Below are 21,323 nucleotides of genomic sequence, written 5' to 3'. Positions count from 1 at the left end.
GGATTAGAGCCACGGAGCAGAAAAGTCTGGGCTAAAGCCAACTTGCAACTCTTAGCACACACTATTCTGCCTCAGATTTGAAAGCCGTATGACTGTATGAGAACCTTTTGGTGTAGTCACACAATAAATGAATTACAGATAAACGCAGAGTTATGAATCACTGAAAATCACTGCTCATAATGATGTGAGATACGTGTACAAGGATTAAAAGGATGGGTCCAGTACTTTAAGGTTGTATTGAAAAGATGCTGTTAACACAGTGTTTTCCTAAACTGTGCCAGCTTTCAAGTCTCTGGTCCAAAACCTGTAAGTGCTATAAGGAAATGGCTGAAGTACTGAAGGAGGAAAATAGTGTGGGATCATTCTTGCTGGAAGTGAAATCTCTATGTACGTACATATGCGTATATATATCATACTCAGATAAATATCTGCCATGGAAAATTTCAGCCCAGGGTAGTTAAAGACTTTAAAAGAACACAAAAATTGTCTCAAAAAATGGAAAGTAATAAGCAGGCTTTCCTATAAGAAAATCCAATAAACTGCTTGTAATCCTCATATTTGCTATCATGCTGATAAGTGCTTTATGCATATATATGCTCTTCTCACTGGTGACAAGTGACAGGACGAGGGGAAATGGCCTCAAGTTGCACCAGGGCAAGTTTAGGTTGGATATTAGGAAACACTATTTCACAGAAAGGGTAGTTAAACACTGGAAAAGGCTCCCCAGGGAGGTGGTTGAGTTGCCATCCCTGTATGTGTTTAAGAGCCGTTTGGATGTGGTGCTCAGGGATATGATTTAGTGTAGGGTCGTTAGAGTTAGGGTACTATGGTTAGACTGCGGTTGGACTTGATGATCTTCAAGGTCTTTTCCAACCTGGGTAATTCTATGATATGCAAACAAGATCATTTTATAAATAGTGCAGCGATTCAAAGAAAATTGTAGTAAGAATGTTTAAGATTTTACCATTCTAGGAGAGCTAAAAAACATTCTTCATATCTGGGCTTATCAGAGGTGACAGGCAGGCTGACAAGTAGTTGCCTCGATAAAGGCAGCGATCCTCATGTGATGCACTGTTTGCATGTGGACTGTTTCCTTTAAATAAGGCTTTCTGTGACCTTTACAAGAGGCGAGAGTGATGCTGGCTCCAGGACAGCACACCATGTGACAATACAAGGAAGCTGTAAAAGTCCACGGATCTGGACCCCAAGGCTTGGAAAGTCTTCTGGTGCTCTAATGTCGCTGCTTTATGGGAACTCCGTAACTGTTCACCTCAGCAAGGACAAAGGTTACAGTGACCCTGAGATAACAGTCTGTGCCCCATGGCGTTCTTCAGCTACTCAGAACAGTGCATGGTCACACTGTCCTCTGCCTGTGGTGGCATCTGTCAGAGCCTGGAAACGTGGCAGAAAGAACATTGTCATAATTAGTATTATGGCATTTGTTTCAGATAAGATGGGAAAAGAAAATGAGGTTTAAAGAAGTAATCATCGAAGCCAGCAAAACTGATGGAAAATTAAACCAAGCAAGTGAAAGGTGGGATAGATTTCTGCTGCTGCAGATCTTGGAAATCCCCCTTATCCGTGGAAATTCTTATTGGTAAGTGCAGATAAGTAGTGTAGGCAAGTATTATATGAATAATGATCTGCCAAGTACACCTAACTGCTGCCACAAATACATTATATAAATCCCAGCATGTGAAATACTTCATACTTTCAGAATCAAATTCAACAAGAAGAAATGGAGAATTAATAATAATACATCCAGCTGTTTTTCAATTCAGGCATAAATTGGACGATGTTTGAGCTTGTCTTCTCTTCCTATTGCTCTCTGAAATGAAAAGCTTATTTTCCCATTCCTCTGACATGGTATTTTGTCAGTCTTTCCCACCCATCCACCCTGCACGCTATTTAGATACATTAGCATTGAAACATAGCTGATGTTCAGCATATTTTCCTGTGGGCTAACTGGAAAGTGCCCTGAATTTTCCTTGAGGCTCACCCACGGTATGGGTCATGTTACCCCTTGGAACTCCTGTGAAACTGCAGCTAAAATTACATTTTGTCTTTTATTTTAAGGTTAAAAAATGCATTAGACGTTAATTATTAACCCAAAGGAGCTCCGATCCTTGCTATTAATAGCAAAGCAGCTGATATATAATAAAGATTGTATACTTTAGTTCCTAAAATTAGTTCAGTTTGAGAAACGTCCCATTGCTGCTGTGACTATTTTTGTGAAGTACATTCCAAGAAACACAAGGCTGGGTTCTGCCCTGGGATCACACTTGCTTCAGGCTAAGACATTTCCTGCTCAGATATGCTGGCTGTAATTACACCATTCTGCAGCTCTGGTCTGTGCAGGCAACGTACCACAGTCTGTGCTGCCAACGGCAGCAGGTGATCCAATATTTCCTCTCATATCAGGGGTCTGTGAAGGTGCCAGGTGTATGTGGTGTTCCATAACCTTCTAATTACCCAAAGGGACTTGCAACTGGAAACAAGTTAATACATTTCCTTCACAGCTAATGGGAAGATCAAGGAGAAATTCTCTCTTCCTCCTAGCCCATTTTCTCTCTTTATCCCACCTGGGCTTGCACCAGACCCATGTTGCACAGCAGTCACTGGGAAGGAGTGAAAAGCTATGACTATTATCCCATTTCATTCAGTTTTACATAAAAATCATGTCATTCACTTGATTCTGATAAATTTCCTCATACTGAATACCTACTCTTCCTATTGAATTAAATGGGATTTATGGTATAAGATACCCAACATGACAGAACATCACAAAATCAGGCTTTAACACAAGTAAATGTTCTTGTGGTGTATTTATTGAGCTCTCACAGGACACAAAAATACCCATTAGTTGTTAAAGCATCAACAGCATGCTGCTGTAACATCAGCAGGACACTACAAGGGCATCACAGCAGTTCTTGTTCAGGTACTTTGGCGGATAAAGTGCAGTTTTGTGAGTCGTGCCATGAAAATCTCATTTGGATATTCAAAGAAAGCAAAACTGTGAGCTCTGCTTTTCTTCTGAGAATCTGTAAGTACTGGAAAAAGGCTGGGTTATCTCAGCAGATATCACCATCACAGCTGTCTCAAGGCCTTTCTGGCACCTCATTTCCCCTTTAACAAAGCCATAGCATGGGATGAAACAGAACTGGAAAAGTCTGATTTGCAGTTTCTTAGGCCCAAATAACAGATTCAAATGGAAATACTAAGCAAACACTGACCAGAACATCACACTGCACAGCTCTTTCAGCCTCCCCACACAAAGCATTATTTCACTTCCTTCCAGTAGCAAAAGAAGTTGAATTCAGGTGTCCTTATTTGAGGCAGGTGCTCACAACCTGAAGGTGCTGGAAAAAAACAAAGGGTGGGGAAAAGACTTTTCCTCCTCTCTGCTTTGCATTAGTTGCTAAACCCGTATGTCCTTGAGAAGACCTGCATAAACAGATACAGACAGCATGGCAAAATGAAGAGCTGATTTTGTGTATCTCCTGAGACAGAGGGGAGATCAGGATTCCAGGCTGTTACCCCAAGTGTAAAGGAACTCCTACATAGGAGTTCCTATCTAGGAGTTCCTTTCTGCACCGCTAGAAATATGAAACAGTATCTAGACTCAATCTGCCTCTGGGAATTGGGGGTGGAGTTTTCAGAATCTAAATTCAGAAGTTGATACTTTCATCCCTTTTGTGAATGCAGCTGGTATTAGCAGCTACCCATGTAATTTCAAATCTAATTTATCACCAGCAATCTTCATTTTCAAGAGAAATCTGTGCATTCCCTTCACATTAATTCTCTCTCCCGAGGAGGGAGCTCAAGCAGAAAACCACAGAGAACGCTGTTAAAAGAAGTAAGCGCTGGGAGAGAAATAAGGAGTATTGTTGTGGAGAAATGACAATTACCTTGAAATATGTAAATCACAGCTCAGTTCAAGCAGGGTATATTCAGACTCTGTCATCGTTTACAACACTCGAGACAGGCCTAAAACAAGGGAACACATTTTCCACAACAATTCTGATTTTCAAACCTGTACTTTGTTCCTACATGGCACAATGCACCCTAAGATATCCCACCCTGCCCAGCTGCTTTCACTATGAGGACAATTAATAACAAAAGCATTTTTATCTGCTTTCTTTAATGTGGATCTCTAACCTTCAGATCTTATAATCTGAGACAAACTCTCTGGTTTGCCCCATAAAGAAGGGGCTGTAGCCCTTCACTAGGACTGTCCAACAGAGCCAGTGCAGCCCTTCTACTGGTTTCAGCTGTCTGCAGTGCAAGACCTCGTTCTGAAAAAGATAAGTTGTGAGAAAGAACAGGGAGAAAATACACAGAGCCACGTGAGATAAGAAAACTGCAGTGGGTAATGCTGAAATGTGGACAGCTAGCACTTCATGGACTCAAAAGGAAAAACACTGATATTAAAATGTGTAACATCCTAAGAGAATAGAACAAGTGGCCGGAGGATGGCAACTCTGCAACAACCAGCCCATTCCAAGGACGGCAAAGAAATTTCCCTGCATGACAAACACCTGGTGGGCCAATGGAGACCTGCTGATCCAGAAGAAAGTCTCCTCATGAAGTGCCACCTTCAGGGCTTCCCAACTTAGGATCATAAAATCATGGAATCATTAAGGTTGGAAAAGACCACTATGATCACTAAGTCCAAACATCGACCCATCACCACCATGCCCACTAACCACGTCCCAGGGTCTCTAACTTCAACACAAAGATTACAATGAGAACACAATTAAACCTAAGGAGACAGTACTGAAGGAGATGATAAGGATATGAGCAACAGGGTTCTCGGACTTAAATTCTTGATGTGATTATAGTATACACAAATGGGAAACCTCAGTTTTACTGCAAGTTATATGACGGAAACTTGGAAGGACTGTCTCAGACCTTAGAGGAAAAAAGAAGAGACGGACAGCTTGAAATGCACAGTGATCCAGTGAACTGCACAGGTTACAGATCCTTCACCAGCCTGTGAAATCGTAACAAGCACTTTATTAGAAAATTTCTTTAAAATCATTATTATTTTTAAGCAATGCAAACATTGATGGCAGTCTGATAGCACGTCAGTATACAACAAAACTAATTTCTTAAGCTGCTGAAGACATAGGAAGGTCAGCTTTGTGTCCTGAGGTGGCTTTGAGTCATTTCTGTTCGCAGAAGATGGTATGAAACCTTACGAGGAACACGACGTACCTCTTGTGGTGCTGACAAGAAGTGCCAAAGAGACACCACTCACCCAGTGCAAATAGCGGCGGGGAGGCACGGCTATCACTGCTTCCTCTACAGTTTCTCATTTGATGTTTCTTATGTGGCACGTAGATTTTCTTTAGCCATGAGGTTGCACTGCAGAGCTGGTGTACATGAAGGGCACTCTCGTGCCAGACCTTCCATGGGCCACCTGTAACACAGCACTGGAGGACATTCTCCGCTGCCGTTTTTCGCCTTTCCTGGTGCTCAGCGTGACGGTGGGGAAAATCAGCTGAGTATTTAACAGGGTCAAGCAGGCTGGAAAATAGCTTCCAGCCGGGCAAAGTGAGACAGACGAACGACTGCATCGTCAGTTACCGTTCAGGTACACATTTTAGGGCTTATTTCTTTCAAGCACCCTCCCAGAGCAGGTTAACGCACAAACACCTCAGCGTTTCAGCGCGGCTCGGTGTGTGAGGGGCAGGGCGGCCAAACGCCGGCGGCGGCCGCGCCCCCGAACCGGGTGTTGAAAAGGGTCGGGGCGGACAGCCGGGACACTGCAGCACGCCCGGCCGACGGGAAGAGCTCCGCACCGCCGTCCTGGGCCGAAGTTGGCGGCCCCTCAGCGCCGTCATGACCGTGCTGAAGTTATCCCTCATGGCTTTCAGCTTCGTCTTCTGGGCGGCGGGGCTGACCATGCTCATCGTCGGCCTCTGGGCTAAGGTGCGGCTGGGGGGCTACCTGGCGCTGTCGGCCAACGACTCCCCCGGCGCCCCCGCCATCCTCCTGGCTACGGGCACCGCCGTCATCGTCTGGGCCTTCCTGGGCTGCTTCAGCGCCGCCACCGAGCACCGCGGCCTCCTGCGCACCTACGGCACCTTCCTCGTGGCCGTGCTGCTGGCCGGGCTGACCGCGGGGCTGTCGGCGCTCCTGTACCGCCAGGACATCGCGCGGGGCTTTCGAGAGGGGCTGCGCCAGGCCCTGAGCGACTACGGCGAGGACGAGGGGAAGGCGGACGCCCTGGACGCTTTGCAGCGCACTCTGAGCTGCTGCGGCGTGGACAGCTACCGGGACTGGCTCTCCACGCCCTGGGCGCTCCGGCTGAACGCCTCGGTGCCGCTCAGCTGCTGCCGGGACCGGCGGGGCTGCCCGCTCGGCTCGGCCGGAGCGCACGGCCTGCACCCGGACGGCTGCTTCGGCAGGGTCTCGGCCTTTGTCAGCGGCAACATGTTCTGCGTTGCCACCGCTGCCCTGGGGCTGGCGGTGCTGCAGGTCGTTGGCATCGTGCTGGCTTGCCTCATGGCTGCCCGTGTCCCTGCTCGCGTTACCGCCCCGCACTGAGACCTTCCCCAGGTCTGGCCCTCGTCACCTCCTGCTCCCTTCGTTCCCCTGGATCTGGGAGATCTGGGTGTGCCCCGTCTGGAAGGCCTCTTCATTGTCCCCCATTTCACCCTTCCTCTGAAGTCTGTTTCCTCTGCTGGAGCCTGTGCCACGTATGCCAACACCACAGGCATCTCCACAGCCTCTTGGAGCTGTCTCCTATCCTGGCTGTGTCCCCTGCATGACAGCAGGTTTCCACTTCCCCCCAGAGCCTCTGGGCACAGAGTGGAGAGCGACAGCATGGACAGACATCACCCTGTTGGGCCAGATGGACAGCTGGGTGACAGCTCAGCAGATGTCTGGGTGATGTGAACAGACAGAGGTACTGAAATGGGAGCAGGAAAGAGAAGAAGGCTCGTGGGAGCAAGGCAGACATCTCAGCATTGTATTGGAGCTGCTGGAAGATCGGTGTCATTGGGATGCTGGAGTGCACAAGTGGCATGTGTGGTCCGGGTGGGTCTGGGGACAGCCTCTGCTTGAGGAACTGCCCTGCAACATGCATCGCACCACTGTGCTTCACTCTAGTGAGTTCCTTGCAAAGATGTCCAGGTCTAGACATTTCCACCATAGGAATTAGGAATTTAGCTAGCAAACCTGTAGAGAATAGGTAAATGCCAGCAAAAGGGAGCAGGACAGGAAATCATCAGTGACAGGAGTAACAGCCTGGGAGGGGAGAGTGGAGTTTCCCGGGGCAAAGGGAATTAGCAGTAGGGCCCAAGTAAAGAATGTGCTGGAATGAAGAGTGAGGAAAACCAGACTTTGTAGAAGTAGGCTTCTGAGATTTCATGACAGTGTTCCTGGGGTGAAGCCAGGGCAAAACTTACATTTAACTCCCAAAGATTCTGATTTCAGGTATTTTTGCTGCTTGTAATTGTTCGTGCCATTTAAAAATACCTGGAAATGCCACTATTTTTGTCTTTTGTGGCAGTGAAGCCCTTTCCTTGTTCTCTGCATTTCCTTTTGTTTGAGAGAGGGACTGATTGGTCAGTTCTGTGATGAATTTGTCCAATCTGTAGAACTGGAACTGTTTCTGACCTGGGGACAGTACTTCATTTGGCCTATTAATGACTGCCCCTGACCACATGAACTGCTCTGCGCCTAAAACACAGAGGTCTGTACATCACCCTTTGGGTGAGCAGTTCTAGTCAGCACGGATGGATGGAGCCGACAGTTGTGGGTTAACAGTTATGTTGTGCCTGAGTGTTAGTGGTGCTTTCATGTACCTTCCATTTGCTCAGACATCAGGTGGCTACGTTAAATAATCAGGCTCCAGCTAATGAGTGCAATGCAAACAGGTTTCTCAGCCATTTGACAATTCATCTGCATAGATGAACTCTGGATACGTGTTGGGAATCTCTTTTTAGAGCCAACATTTCATTTTAGTACTGTTTAGTTTATTTTTTTTTATAATTTCTTGTTTTAAATAATGGAATTGCTGTTGTTGTTTATGAGTGTCCCTGTACTGACATGTTTTTGATGGTCTTTTGGAGCTGGACCCTAATGGAACTCTGCTGTTTTCTGAAAATCCTGGTCATTTTGTACAGTCTTAATAGTGTGTAATTTGTATGAGAAATGGTACTTCAGAAATAAAGTAGTGTTACAAGTAGTACAAGTCACTGAATCCAACTCAGTACCTGTGTTTGTGTATGTCTCTGCAAGCAAAATGAAGTGTACATTGAGATGTAAAGACAGAAGTATTTTTGTTATTCAGAAAAATAAACAGTAAAGCAGAGATTGTGGGGAGTGCTGGAAAGGAACATGGAGTTGCCTTGTATTTATGAGAACTGTCTTCGCCTGAATCAATAAGCTTGGAAAGTTACAAGAATATTGCTCGGGTCTTTTTTTGCACCACAGGTTGCTCATTTATTTCTGATATTGATACAGTTTGCATTGTATGACAGGCAGCGGGCAGTCAGAATGAAGGATGCTGGTGAAGCCTGCTTGATCTAAAACCTTGTGTTGACATTCCCCTTCAGTGCATGTATTGTTTTAAGCCGTTTAAAGAAGTTTTAAATGAATAGGAGTGATAGGAGCCAGCTTTAAGCGTACCACTGCGTGTTTGTGTGCTGGCCAGGCCTGAGTCTCAGGACATCACATTAATGTGATGAATAGTTGAAAATGGAGACCGCTCTACACGTGGTCTGCGCTCACTGGAGTAGGATAAACCTTGGCACGTGCTCACAGAAAGGTTACGTATCCTTGTAACGCTGCAGGGTGGCTGTGAGGTCTCCTTGGCTGTTTATTGCTAGTTCAAGAATAATCCATCACAACATTAACTTTTGTAGATGAATGGGAGAAATGCCATTCTTTTCTAATTAGCTCCCAGATGAGCAGATTCCCAGAAGCTGTTCGAGTTGTCTCAACTTCTTTGTGCTCTGTGGCCAAATTCTAATTTAAAAAATGTTTTAGATTCAATCTCATTTTTGTTCTGAATGGTCAGAACAGCTGTAACTGGAAGATGTTAAAGCAGATGGCACCATTGCTGCAATATGTAGTTGTCTTCTGTCATCCTCTTCTGGGCACAGTTTCTTACACTTTAAGAAAGCCCGATCCCATCTTTTACAACTACATTAGATGTGAGTTGATGAATTAAAAACCATACCATAATGGGGGCAAGCTGTGTTGCAATTGTAGAAACAACAGCGCTGTTGTTTGGACAAACTGAGCCTTAGGATTAGCAGCGATAAGATTAGCCCCCTGTTATAAAACGAGGACTGTTTTGTAACAATGATCACGAATATGACTCCAGCAAATTTCAGGGCTGTTCTGGTCTTTTACCTTACGTCGGTTACTCAGTGTACTTGTGTATCGCTGAGTTTCACTATACAGATAACCAGAATGAAAAGTGAGCTTCTTAATGGATTGTGAACCTTGATAGGAGGTGGCATCCCTGGGTCTCCTCCTCATCACATCCCAAATTGTGTCTCAACCAGCTGACAAAAGAGAAGTTGAAAGAGGCCACTGTAATTTGCTGAGAAACCAGCGAAACATAATGAGGCATTAAACAGTATCAAATATTACAATGCCCACACATTGTCAAGCAACATGGAGACACACATTTTCAGAAGCTGATTGGATATGTGAGTTTGCACATAAAACACTGACAGAAGAAAAGATAGGGGCTATTGAAGCATCGTAACATTCTGTCCTTCATATTAACTCTCATTTTCAGCAAACACTCACTACTGCCTATTGATAATGATTTTAATCCATGTAATAGAATTTAGTAGAGAATCTTATCTGGGCCACAGGATTAAACTTATGGAAGTAAGCATTATTTGTTATTATTTCAAATGCTGTAATCATTCTAGAAGGATTTCTCAATTGGAGCAATTTCTGTGAAGCCTTGCTCCTCCCTTTCTCCTGTTGTGCTAATGTCTGGAGTTGTTCTTAGGCCTCTTAGTGCCTCTTATGGTACCAGCATGTTAAAATGGTGAGCCGTGCTCTGTAATAAAACCTCAGGAAAGGAATCTTTCCTGTTTAGCGTTCATCGTTTCTGATAGCCCCAGTTCTTCCAGCTCACAAGGGATGGAGGCAGGGAGTATCCCTGGTCAGTTCTAGGACTGACTGGAGACCTGGGACCAACAACATCTTGCCTATAATACACATGTCGGTTACAGTGGTCTTAATGATTTCTTACTATTCAGAGTGCATTTTCCATGGCCTTTCCTGTGCTGTTTGATTTCTTGACTCTATGTAGTAGTACTGTGTAAAGGTAGGTTACTGCTACCTGTTAGTAATTACAGGTGACTAAATTGGTAGCATTGGGAAAATGTCCTCTGCAAGAAGGTGTTCTGCTTTCTGTGATTTCAGCATTCCTAACACTAGACAAAGGAAATCTCTCCAAGTAATGATGTCTTTTCTGTTGTTTTAAGATCTTTTTATTGTTGTTTATCGAAATGCTGGTGCTTCCACATGGTAAAGATCCCCTTGGAGGACCAGAGCAGTGGTGTCCCTGCTGCTCATGCCAGCCCCTGCTGTGCTGAAGGTACTGCAGGAGTCCCTGCTTCTGGAGCAGCTCAGTGCCGCGAGGGGATTCTCTGAGCAGAGGACTTTGCCTTCAAGTCCTGTCCCATTTTGATAACCCATGAAGACACTGCAAAACATCCCACTAGTGAAGCGTGTTCACACTTTCCCATCCATTTAGCCTTTCCACGTTTCTATTGCTCCTTTGGTTGAGTTTGTTGTTGCTGTTGGTTTGCTGAAATGATAAACTGTGCAATTTGGGTAGAAGCTAAATTTAAGGAAATGAAGTGGCTTTGGACCAGCTCAAGTGGTTAATAAATGTAGGTGATTATGTTCAGAAGGTACCACTGAGTGAATTCAACAGCAAATAAACTTGTCAGTAGATGTTTTCCTGAGAATGTGGAGGCAGAATTCAGGCCTTTCTTCCAGATACATTCCAGACCCCCAGAAATTCATCTTTGTGGCTTGAAAACAGTGTAGAGCTAAATTTTAAATCACCTGATAGAAGTCATTGGAATGTACGCCCACTACTAAATCAACTGCTTACTGTAGCTCTCCCTACCAAATGGAAATGGAGATGGGAGTGCTGATAGGTTATCCTTAATTTAACTTGGAACTCTTTTCCAGAGCATGTTGGCACAAAGCTGGAAGCCATTGGGAGCTTAAAATCAAACCTCAGATGCAGGATCTTTAGGTTCTTTTGTTTTACAGTACCATTGATAGTGACTTCTATAAATGATTATAAAAATATGATTGTGCAGTCTATAAAGTAGTGTGTGCACATCTCTGTACAGTCTGATTGACTGTCCTAAACTTGGAGTTAATCTACAGATAAAAGTGGGGGCAGTTCTCCTACATGCTTTCTGAGACCTCCTTCAATAAATGTGCTCTGACAATAGAGCTGGTGTCTCTGAAAGTAGCCAGCTGCCATACAACTTAGTAGCAGGAGAATCCTTATTACTGCTGGTGCTGGTCACAGCAGTGTTCCTCTTCAGTGATTCTCCCTGAATTTAATCAGTGCAGTGCAGTGCTCTGTTACTGAACTGTACACAAGCAGCGACCAGAAAAATGGAGTGTTTCCATTTGTCTTTCCACATAACAAATGTGGAGCTGAGACCTTATGTGAAGAATGCATCCTCATCTGCAAGGAGAAATCAGACGTCACTGTCCATCCCACACAGCCCCCAGATCCGTGTTCATTTTTGCAGGGCTTGTAGGAATGGCAGTTTTTTGGTTCTGTATTTTTATAGTCTGTATAAACAGAAAACTCCACGTGGAGCAGGTCAATGACTGTGTCATGCTGATACCATGAGAGATCATAGCTGGTGTGAAGGCTGTTAACTGGCATGGGTGAGCATATGTTCAGAAATAAGAAGATACTCTGAAATGAGAATGCAGACTGAGGATGTCAGTTCATCTGAGTAGACTCTACAGATGAGAAGAAAATAAATACAATATCTTCCTCCTTAGGATTTCTTTTGAAATCCATTGCTTTAGAATTTTGTTCCATTTTTAGTTTTGCAGAAGAGGACCTGGCAGCTGTGAAGGATGAACAAGAACCCGCAGTTTGCCCTTGCAGCAAAGGTGGCTAACCATGTCTTGGTCTGTATTTAAGTGTAGCCAGCAGGCTCAGAAAGGAAGTTGATTGTCTCTGGGATTCATGAGGTTGCATCTGGAGTGCTGTATCTGGTCTGGTTTCAGACGAGGAATTGACCAGCTGGAACTTATCTGAATGAGGGCCACCAAGACAGCGTGGGAGCTGGAGAGCTTGACAGATGAGGAGAGGCTGAGGGAGGTGGCTGTGTTCAGCCTGGAGAGAAGACTTGGCAGTTGGTCATGATGCTGTCCTCACCTGTGTTGTGGCACCATTTTAGGATACCCAGTATGGAGTTCTCTGAATATCAGAGCTGTCTACATCGGAAGATCCTGCACTTTGTTTGGCCACACGGTGATTGCTCACAGGAGCTGAGACACGATAGTCACACTTCAGGACTGAGGCAAAACTAATGAGAAAAAACAACCCTTAGATGAGCAGACACAGTCTGCAGGATACACGACTGGGCAGTCCCAGCACCACTCTGCCAGATAGACCCTGACAACCCATCATTACATACAAGAAAGATGAATGTTTAATTTCAGTCCCACTATGTCAGGGACAAAAAGCAGTGCCTGTTTCACTACCTTATCCAGCCATTTCAGGACAACTCTTTTCATATTTATGTCCAGAGATTTTTTACATCATTCATCACCTTCCCGTTCCTGTTCTCGAGGCAGGCTGGCTGAATGGAGCAGTGCCAAGAGGAGGCACTCCGGATGAGGGCTACAAGTTCCCATTGTGCAGTTGTCCTTCCCTCACCCGCTCTTATGGAGGTTTTCCATTTAGAAGGGACTGAAGAAGCATGGCTTAGCCAGGAGCGGAGGCCCAGAGGAACCCAGGACAGACATCCCAGCTGGTGAGTCTCCATGGCTCAGTGAAGTGCTGTGTAAATCTGCCAGCCTGGGCCGCAAAGCTTCCTGTCTAGCTGGGGCAGAGCACACACTGGCATCGCTAACCCTGCTCTGGCTGCAGCGATGGCTCCCGCGGAGCTAACTGAAGCATCTCTGCATGCCGCTTCTGGGGTTTACTCACTGTGGTCACCAGCCCGGATGAGTCTGTACTCATTGTGTACAGAGTTGAGCCGCTGGTTTATGGAAGGGCTGGATCACACTTTGGGAGAAACATAACCAAATGCTGAACAATAGCCACTGACTGGTAACAGATGTGGCTACATCAGTCAAGTGTTCTGGATGCCTTGCCTCAGCACGCAGCTGCTTTTGGACCAGCATATAGCTAAAGCACAGTCCTGTGTTCTCATTTTCTGTGTCGTGGGAACGTGTTGGAACGTGTTACACGCTCTGAAGAAGCCAGGATAAATGCCAGTTACAAATGTGTTATAAATCCAAACCCGGTAAGAGAAATCTCAGTATTGAAAATATGCTGCAGTTCTTTTTGGCACCTTTCAGCTACGTTTGATTTACATTAAGCTTCAGTAGAAAGGTTGGGAAGTTGCAGTATGATGCTATGAGGCATCGTATCATCACTTACCAAGCAGCGTGCCTTGAGGCTGTTGTTGATCATTCTTATTTGTGTGGGCACATTTCGGAAAGCGGGAGATCATAGGTGTCAGATCACAGGAGGCGCCCTTAGGCACAGTGCTGAATGATACTGCTCGCCCAGATGATGCACTTCTGGAAGCAGGACTTGTGCAGACACAACCTGAAGGTTGACACGAGTCTTGGAAATCTGGGGTGCTAAAAAATGAAACCGCCTCAAAGTAAAAGGCACCACGTATCCCATTTCTTTGCTGTGACAGTGCCCTGTTACGTTCTCAGCAGGAGTAAAACTAACCCATGAAATCATGTCAGTCGTTTTTAAAGTAGGAAATAAGAAGTAGGAGATGGTTGGACTAGATGATCTTGTAGGTCCTTTCCAACCTTGTGATTCTACGATTCTATGAGAACTTAAATATTTTCATTTATTATTCAAAGTTCAGAAGAAATAAAGTAATTCAATAGGTTAATGGACCATCTCTGTGAAAACATGATTACAAAGATAGCTCCATGTAGAAAAAAACATTAATACTGTGTGACATTGTGTAGCTTAAGTTGAGCTCTTCAAACCCAGGAACCTTTCCATAATGATTAACTGTTTTCCTGCAGAACAAAGGCAGGCTCCATCTGTCTTTTGCAGATCCTAGCTCAGAGCATTGCCAAAGCAAGACAGCTTTAGATCCAGAGGGCAGCACACCTGTGTGTCTTATAGGCTGCTTACCAAAGAGCCTTGTACCCTGTAATGAGGGGAAATAGCATGGAGGAAGCCAGGCTGACCACAGATGGGTGACCGCTTCTGCTGGGTCTATGCAGACCCAGCCCTGCTCCCTATAGGCTGCCCTTCCTTAAAGGTGTCACAATACCACACATCTATTCGATGGCTTTTCCCAATTTGCATTTTGTTCTCTGATCTGAAAAAGGAAGGAAGGAAGGAAGGAAGGAAGGAAGGAAGGAAGGAAGGAAGGAAGGAAGGAAGGAAGGAAGGAAGGAAGGAAGGAAGGAAGGAAGGAAGGAAGGAAGGAAGGAAGGAAGGAAGGAAGGAAGGAAGGAAGGAAGGAAGGAAGGAAGGAAGGAAGGAAGGAAGGAAGGAAGGAAGGAAGGAAGGAAGGAAGGAAGGAAGGAAGGAAGGAAGGAAGGAAGGAAGGAAGGAAGGAAGGAAGGAAGGAAGGAAGGAAGGAAGGAAGGAAGGAAGGAAGGAAGGAAGGGAGGGAGGGAGGGAGGGAGGGAGGGAGGGAGGGAGGGAGGGAGGGAGGGAGGGAGGGAGGGAGGGAGGGAGGGAGGGAGGGAGGGAGGGAGGGAGGGAGGGAGGGAGGGAGGGAGGGAGGGAGGGAGGGAGGGAGGGAGGGAGGGAGGGAGGGAGGGAGGGAGGGAGGGAGGATAAACCACCACTTTCCTGTTTCATTTCCTGTTTGACCTTTTCTGCCTGTGCATTTTTACTGCATGTATTTCTTCTCCCTAGAGACAAATGCCTTTGCCCTGCTGCTAGCACCTTTCAGGCTGATACACCTTTGGGAAATTTGGGCTGTAAGTGCCAGCAAACATTCTTTAATTTCATGGGTCACTTACACAGGTGTTCCGGCACGATACGATCAAATACTCATCATTTCAGTGACTGACTTTGCTCATCTGCAAACGAGCCGTTAAAAGGAATTTCACCTTTTTTGCAGCTAGAGGCACAGATTGATGAGGAAAAGCCCTGCCCACAGCAGTGCTGCAGATACATGCTGTACATGGGCTGCCACCTCTGCTCAGTTTTGTCACCTGGGGACGTTTACACTGGTTGTGAAACTGATCCCATAGCACATCTCTATCGATTTGATTTGTACCAAACCAAGCTTTGGAGTTTAACTTCACACTGATCTTCAACAAGAAGTTGCCTCGAAAAGGTTTAATTTCCCTGTGAGCTGCTGGGGTCTCTGGGTATCCATAAGGACGCTTACTCTGCTACTTTAGAGCAGAGAAACGTGACAGACTGCACAGGGATGCAGTGCCTCTGAGTAAGCACAGGGCTGAGCTGCTGGGTGCAGGCAGGTGCCCTGGTGCCACCCAGAGGTGCTGCCTGCACAGAGCTGGCCCCAGCTGTGCTGCTCCCCACAGCCTCTGCATCTGCTCTTTTCTGTCCTCCATCATTCAGTCCTGCCGTGTGATGGGAACTCCCTGCTGCTTTCAGTCACAGCATTCTGCTGGAACAAGTTGCCCAAGGAGGTTGTGGATGCCCCATCCCTGGAGGCATTCAAGGCCAGGGTGGCTGTGGCTTTAGTCTGGTGTCATGGTTTAATAATGGTTGGTGTCCCTGCCCATGGCAGGGGGTTAAAACCAGATGATCATTGTGGTCCTTTTCAACCCAGGCCATTCTATGATTCTGTGACTAAACTGAGCTGCTCTGTCGGCCTTCAGTCCCAGCTCATTTTCTCTGGATGTAATTACAGCCTGCTTGTCTCTGCTGCTCCTGTAGCTGCACTTGGCAATTCTGTCTCTGCTTCCTATCAGAAAAGCCATTTCACTTCACTTGAGGTGACTGCACTTCACAAGTGGGTGAAGGGATTTCTGAACACAGCATGAAACGCATTTAACTGAGGGTTATTTTTACCTGTTTACAGGCAGAACACAGTGGATGTGTTGGTCAGCAAAGGAGGTGGAAGCTGAAGCTTTCCAGACACGCATCTGAGAGGCATCTGGCTGATAACAGAAAGTAAAGCAATCCTTCTTTTCTGAAAGCCGACCCTTTCCCCTGGCAAGGTAAATCCAATTACGGTAACTGCACTGATTTCATTGCGGCGCCACTGGGAGCACTCTAAATCCATGAAGGAAACACAAAGCACACTTGGCAGATATATCGGAAAATAATTGCAGGCTCTTTCTGTGTAGTATTAAGATCTTTCTCAAAGCTGCAAAGCTTGCTTGCCAGTCAGGGCTGAGTGCTTACAGCCACACTAGGCTTGCAGTGGCCATGGAAGCGCTGCTGCTCACTACCTGGACAGCATTTCTTTGTAGCAGCCTTTGTAAAAGGAGAATTTCTGCTCTCCCATCCCTGGCATTAATTTGAACCCAGTTTCTCAAGTTCTGTGGGAATATACTGTCCTTGTTTCTGTCACCTGCAGTTAAGATAGTTTGGGATTTGATTCTGAAATTGCATGGAAGGTGATACAGCTTTCAGCTGTATTTGCTCATTCTTATATCTACCTTCAGGCAAGGCTTGAATGTTAATTGCTGTCATTGGGTGAATGTATAATTAATGCAATATACAATTAAGGTAATGCCTAATTAATTGCTCTTGTAGCTCATTTAGGAAGCCTGTTATTGATGCTAGTTACCTGGATAACAGCTGAGACTGTAACAAATACTTTTTATTAAAACCAGGCTAGATGGAGTGAACAAATGGCAATATTTTCTCTCTTTTAATAACGTTAATAATGGATTCTGTAGGAATACTAACCAACAAAATTGGTCTTTTAATGACTGTAGTTAGGATTGGTTCATGTTCAGGCTAGCGAAGTCATATGGGAAATGTCAGCTTTTGGATTAATCAGAGGAAATAGATGTTTGCTCATTTCTGAACCTTTCAGTTCCACTTCAGCACATTGACTGTGATCAAATGCAGTTCTGATGTTAACAGAGATGTTTTTACACGTAGCTCCCATTTACATTATTGCAGTCTCCAGGGAAGAGAGGGAGGAGCTGCTGTGAGCTGGTTAGAAACATTCATTGTGTATTGTTTGTAGGAATGGTACATCGTGTTTTCTTGCCACGTGCACACAGCACAGGTGACCGAGCAGACCTGTTGGACTCCTGTAAGGTAACATGTGAATACTGAGCAGCACATTTTAGCCCAAAGTAATTCAACAGGTTATGAATTTGTTCTCTGTCCATTAAACCCCTCCACCCATTAAACCCCTTCTCCAGTGCCAGTTACCCACACTTCAGTCCTCTGTTGGAGGGGGATGGAAGAAAGAGTGATGCAGGAAGGTCATTAAAAACTCGTTTCAGACTTTATCTGCATCTCCATGGTCCCAAATTAGTGGGGTGAGCTTCCATGCACCACATCTACCACGAAGGCTCATCAGCAGACAGCCATCCTGCAGTCGTGGTCCTTGTGAGCACCAGGACCAAGACATTTGCTGCTCCATCCCACTGAACGCAGAGAGTTCATCCTGACTGCCCCACAGAACTCAGCTTGGCAAAGCAGTGGGAGCAGCTTCTAGTCCAACCCAGGTGACTGGGATATAAACAGTTCAGGCTGATTTAAAGGGCAGGTGACTCCATTTCACTTGTAGAGGTTTTGTGTTTGAACTCTCCAATTAAAAGGGAAGGATTCAGTATATCAGCGTAAAAGCAGATATATTTTAACATTTCAGAAGGCAGTTATGGGAGCTATCAAGAGGAAGATGTTCTAACAAAAACATTTGAAGGTAATGTATCATTGGCATAATGGTTTTGCTGAATATTAGGAGTTACTGCTCCAGGAATGAGAGATAATGGGACCAGCATATACTCATTACCTAGTGCACAGGGAAAGTCGATTAGCTGATTGCCAAGCTGCTAACAGAATCTATGTTATCTTATTCATACATTTGCTGCTTAATTAACATTCAGAGGGAAGAAAATGGAAATGATGCCATAAAATCCTCCATTTGTATTCAGGTACGGCAGCAACTTCTATGCCATAAAATCTTTATGTGTCAGCCACCCACACTTAACAATCTTACTGGTGTTCCTCGAGAGCCAAATGCTCTGAGGTTTTGTTTCTGCTGTAAATCAGTGGAGGAAGCATAATTAAGCCTAACTATTTGTGTAGTCATGTATTATTCTGAACCTGATAGATTGCTCAGCACAGTCCGAGCATGTTGAGGCACATTTGGTATCACTTCAGGTCTTTGGCAAAACGAACAACTTAACATGTAACGCTGCAATGGTGATACTGGTGTTCTGGTCTCTAGGGAGTGTCCTAATGGAGTAAATCCCACAGAACACAAGATTTCCTTTTAAAAAGGTCTGTGACAAATTACATTTTGACTAGAAAATAAGGGCAGAGCTTCACAAAACTGGCCAGAAGGGCGGCCTGTGGCAATAGGCCTTGTACGTGTGTCCGTTTGGTAAAGCAAAGCTTGTTCTTCGGTGAGAACGGGGGCATCGTTCAACATTCAGTGTGGGATAATGTGCAGTTACCACACAGAGGTAGTGAGTGCACTGTAAATCCATAGTGTAATTGAACTCCATGGCACTAAATTACTGGCTGATGGAGTAACCAGTAAAACCCAGGTGTGGTGTCTATAGGAACTGGCTTTAGAATAGTTTTGATGTGCAGAGAGGGATACAGAGGAGAAGGAGGGCAGCGTTACAGAAGGCAGCCTGGCAGGTAGGGACGTCCTGGTCCTGGGAGGAAGACTGTGGACTTTGGCTGAAGGGAAAGGAGGCAGAAACAAGTTAGTGTTCTAGTGAAAGATATCATGGCTGCATGACCTTTGTGTGTGACTTGCTGGTGTGTGACTGTGGCCTTTGGTTGTTGTGGGCCCTGCCTTAGCTGCCTTGTGCTCATTGCCTGCTCTCTTGTGAGATCAAGCAAGCCAGGTCAGCTCTCTGGTGCCTGTATATACTGTACAGCAAAGGCAGCAGCTTTCATTTCTCAGCTTGTGATGCTTTGGCCTGCAGGAACAAAGCGGGCAGGCCTCCAGCCCCAGAGGGTGCCTGTTCAGAAGCAGTGCGAAGGCTTCTTGGCCAGGGCTGCACTACTAGTCTGCGTCAGCTGCCAAGCAACACTGCTCTCCAAACACTGGGTACTGATATGTCATGAGTTAGTAAGTTATCTCATCAGATTAGATGCTGGGGAAGTTTTTCACTCAGAGGGTGGCCAGGCACTGGCACAGCTGCCCAGAGAAGCTGTGTGTGCCCCATCCATGGAGGCACTCAAGGCCAGGTTGGATGCCATGGCAGGGCTTGGGAATGGATGATCTTGGAGGTCCCTTCCAACCCAAGCCACTGTATGATTCTCATCAGAAATCTCCTGCCTTAACATTGCACGTGCAACCTGTCATCAAGAATCTTGTAATCTATTGTTAGCCCCAGCAAGAAACATTTAAAAAGCAGTGAATCACACATCATAATTTGTTACACAATTTAAACGGAAATTAAATGATCTTCCATGGATTTTGTTTCAGTTTAATTTCAATGCTTAGGCTAAAAATAAATAAATAAATAAAATTAGCATTTGCAGTGAAAAGAATGTTTCTGTTTTAATATGGATTTGCTGAGGAAGGCAGAATGCTATAAAACATTAGGTTTTAATTATGGCTATGTAAAGCCTTGGGCCAGAACCTCCAGAGGAGATGTTTGGTCTGCGGGAAAAGAGAGGAGTGTTCCTCCTGCAGATATTTCATCTGACAGCCCTCAATTCCTCTGGTGTTTCCCAGAGTCTGTGTAACATAAACCTTTATGAATGCAGTCAGAGAGAAAATGAGGAAAATGCTCTTGCTTTATGGGCGAGAATCTCTTTCCAAGGCTTTGCCCTTGGATCTGTGCTTGGTTCCTATCCTGTGGTTACTTTAAAATGAGTTTTAGCTTAAACAAAAGGTCTTATGGCAGCAGACCAGGCCTCCTTGGCACTTGAGAAGAAACTGATGATTTAGTGCAAATTAGGCAGTGGCAGGAAAAGCCAGCAACTCATAAATAAAGACAGCTTTGCAGAGAGATCATTTTGACTGCTGGTGTGGGACGTTCTGACAAATCTGAGGGGACAGGAGTTAAACAGACCTTTGCAAATATAAAGGAATACACAGAGAAAAATACATATTTGTACATATGTTGTAGTGTTGGCTTTTCCTAGGCAGACTCTCCCTTTCCACAGCAGTCCCCTGATTTCATGTGGTCTGAGAGTGGCTGCCAGGAGGGCAGCTGGGCTGCTGTGGGACCATGGACTGGGGGTCTGCATGATGGCAGAGACCTTGGATATCTTGAATACAGATGATATGTTGTTTCAGTGTGGGCAAATACTACACTGTGAGGACTTTGTCTATGAGGGATGTTTGCTGTACACCAGAGAAGCAGCAGGCGCTGTGTGGGAGCAGCATTTTCCAGCCCAGCTTCTTTGTCCTGGCTGCTGCTGGTTGCAGAATGACAGAGGGGCTGAGGCTGTGGGCCCTCTGGGTCCATCTGCCCAAGCCCTGCTCCAGCAGGGACACCCAGAGCAGGGTGCCCAGACCCATGTGCAGGCATTTGAAGAGATCCCTCCATGGAGGAGACTCCGCAGCCTCTAAGCAGCCTGTGCCAGTGCTCTGTCCCACACACTGCATGTCAGTGCTTCCTGGTGTTTAGATGGATCCTCCTGTGTCCCAGTTTGTACCCTTTGCCCCTTGTCCCGGCACTGGGCACCACTGAAATGAGTTTGGCTCTATCCTCTTTGCACCCTCTTTCAGCTGTTTATGGATATTGTTGAGATACACTTGAACTTCCTCCAGGCTAAACAGGCCCAGCTCCCTCAGCCCCTCCTCACAGATGAGCTGCTTCAGTCTCTTTGTCATCTTTGTGGCCCTGTGCTGACTCTTCCCAATATGTCCATGTCCATCCTCTGCTGCTGGACTAGAGGGGCTTTCCTTTCACTTTGTACCCCATGGGCTCCTCCAGCTGCTTTCACTGCAGTCACTTGAGGCCTTCTCAGGTATTACAATATTCCCTTCCATGGC

At 45.6% G+C, this 21,323-nt stretch overlaps 1 pseudogene across 1 annotated transcript; it reads left to right on the top strand.

Moving 5' to 3' along the window:
- The first annotated feature begins 4,983 nt into the window (after positions 1-4,983).
- Positions 4,984-8,217, top strand: LOC107308501 (tetraspanin-7 pseudogene; annotated as a pseudogene). The gene has a single exon (XR_014935817.1). The product of XR_014935817.1 is annotated as a tetraspanin-7 pseudogene (transcript).
- Positions 8,218-21,323: the final 13,106 nt, after the last annotated feature.

The sequence above is a fragment of the Coturnix japonica genome, chromosome 1, assembly GCF_054131305.1.
Source record: "Coturnix japonica strain WE chromosome 1, WE-NBRP24, whole genome shotgun sequence".
NCBI lineage: Eukaryota > Metazoa > Chordata > Aves > Galliformes > Phasianidae > Coturnix > Coturnix japonica.
Note: the sequence above shows the minus strand (reverse complement) of the source record. Positions and strands in the feature narration are given on the sequence as shown.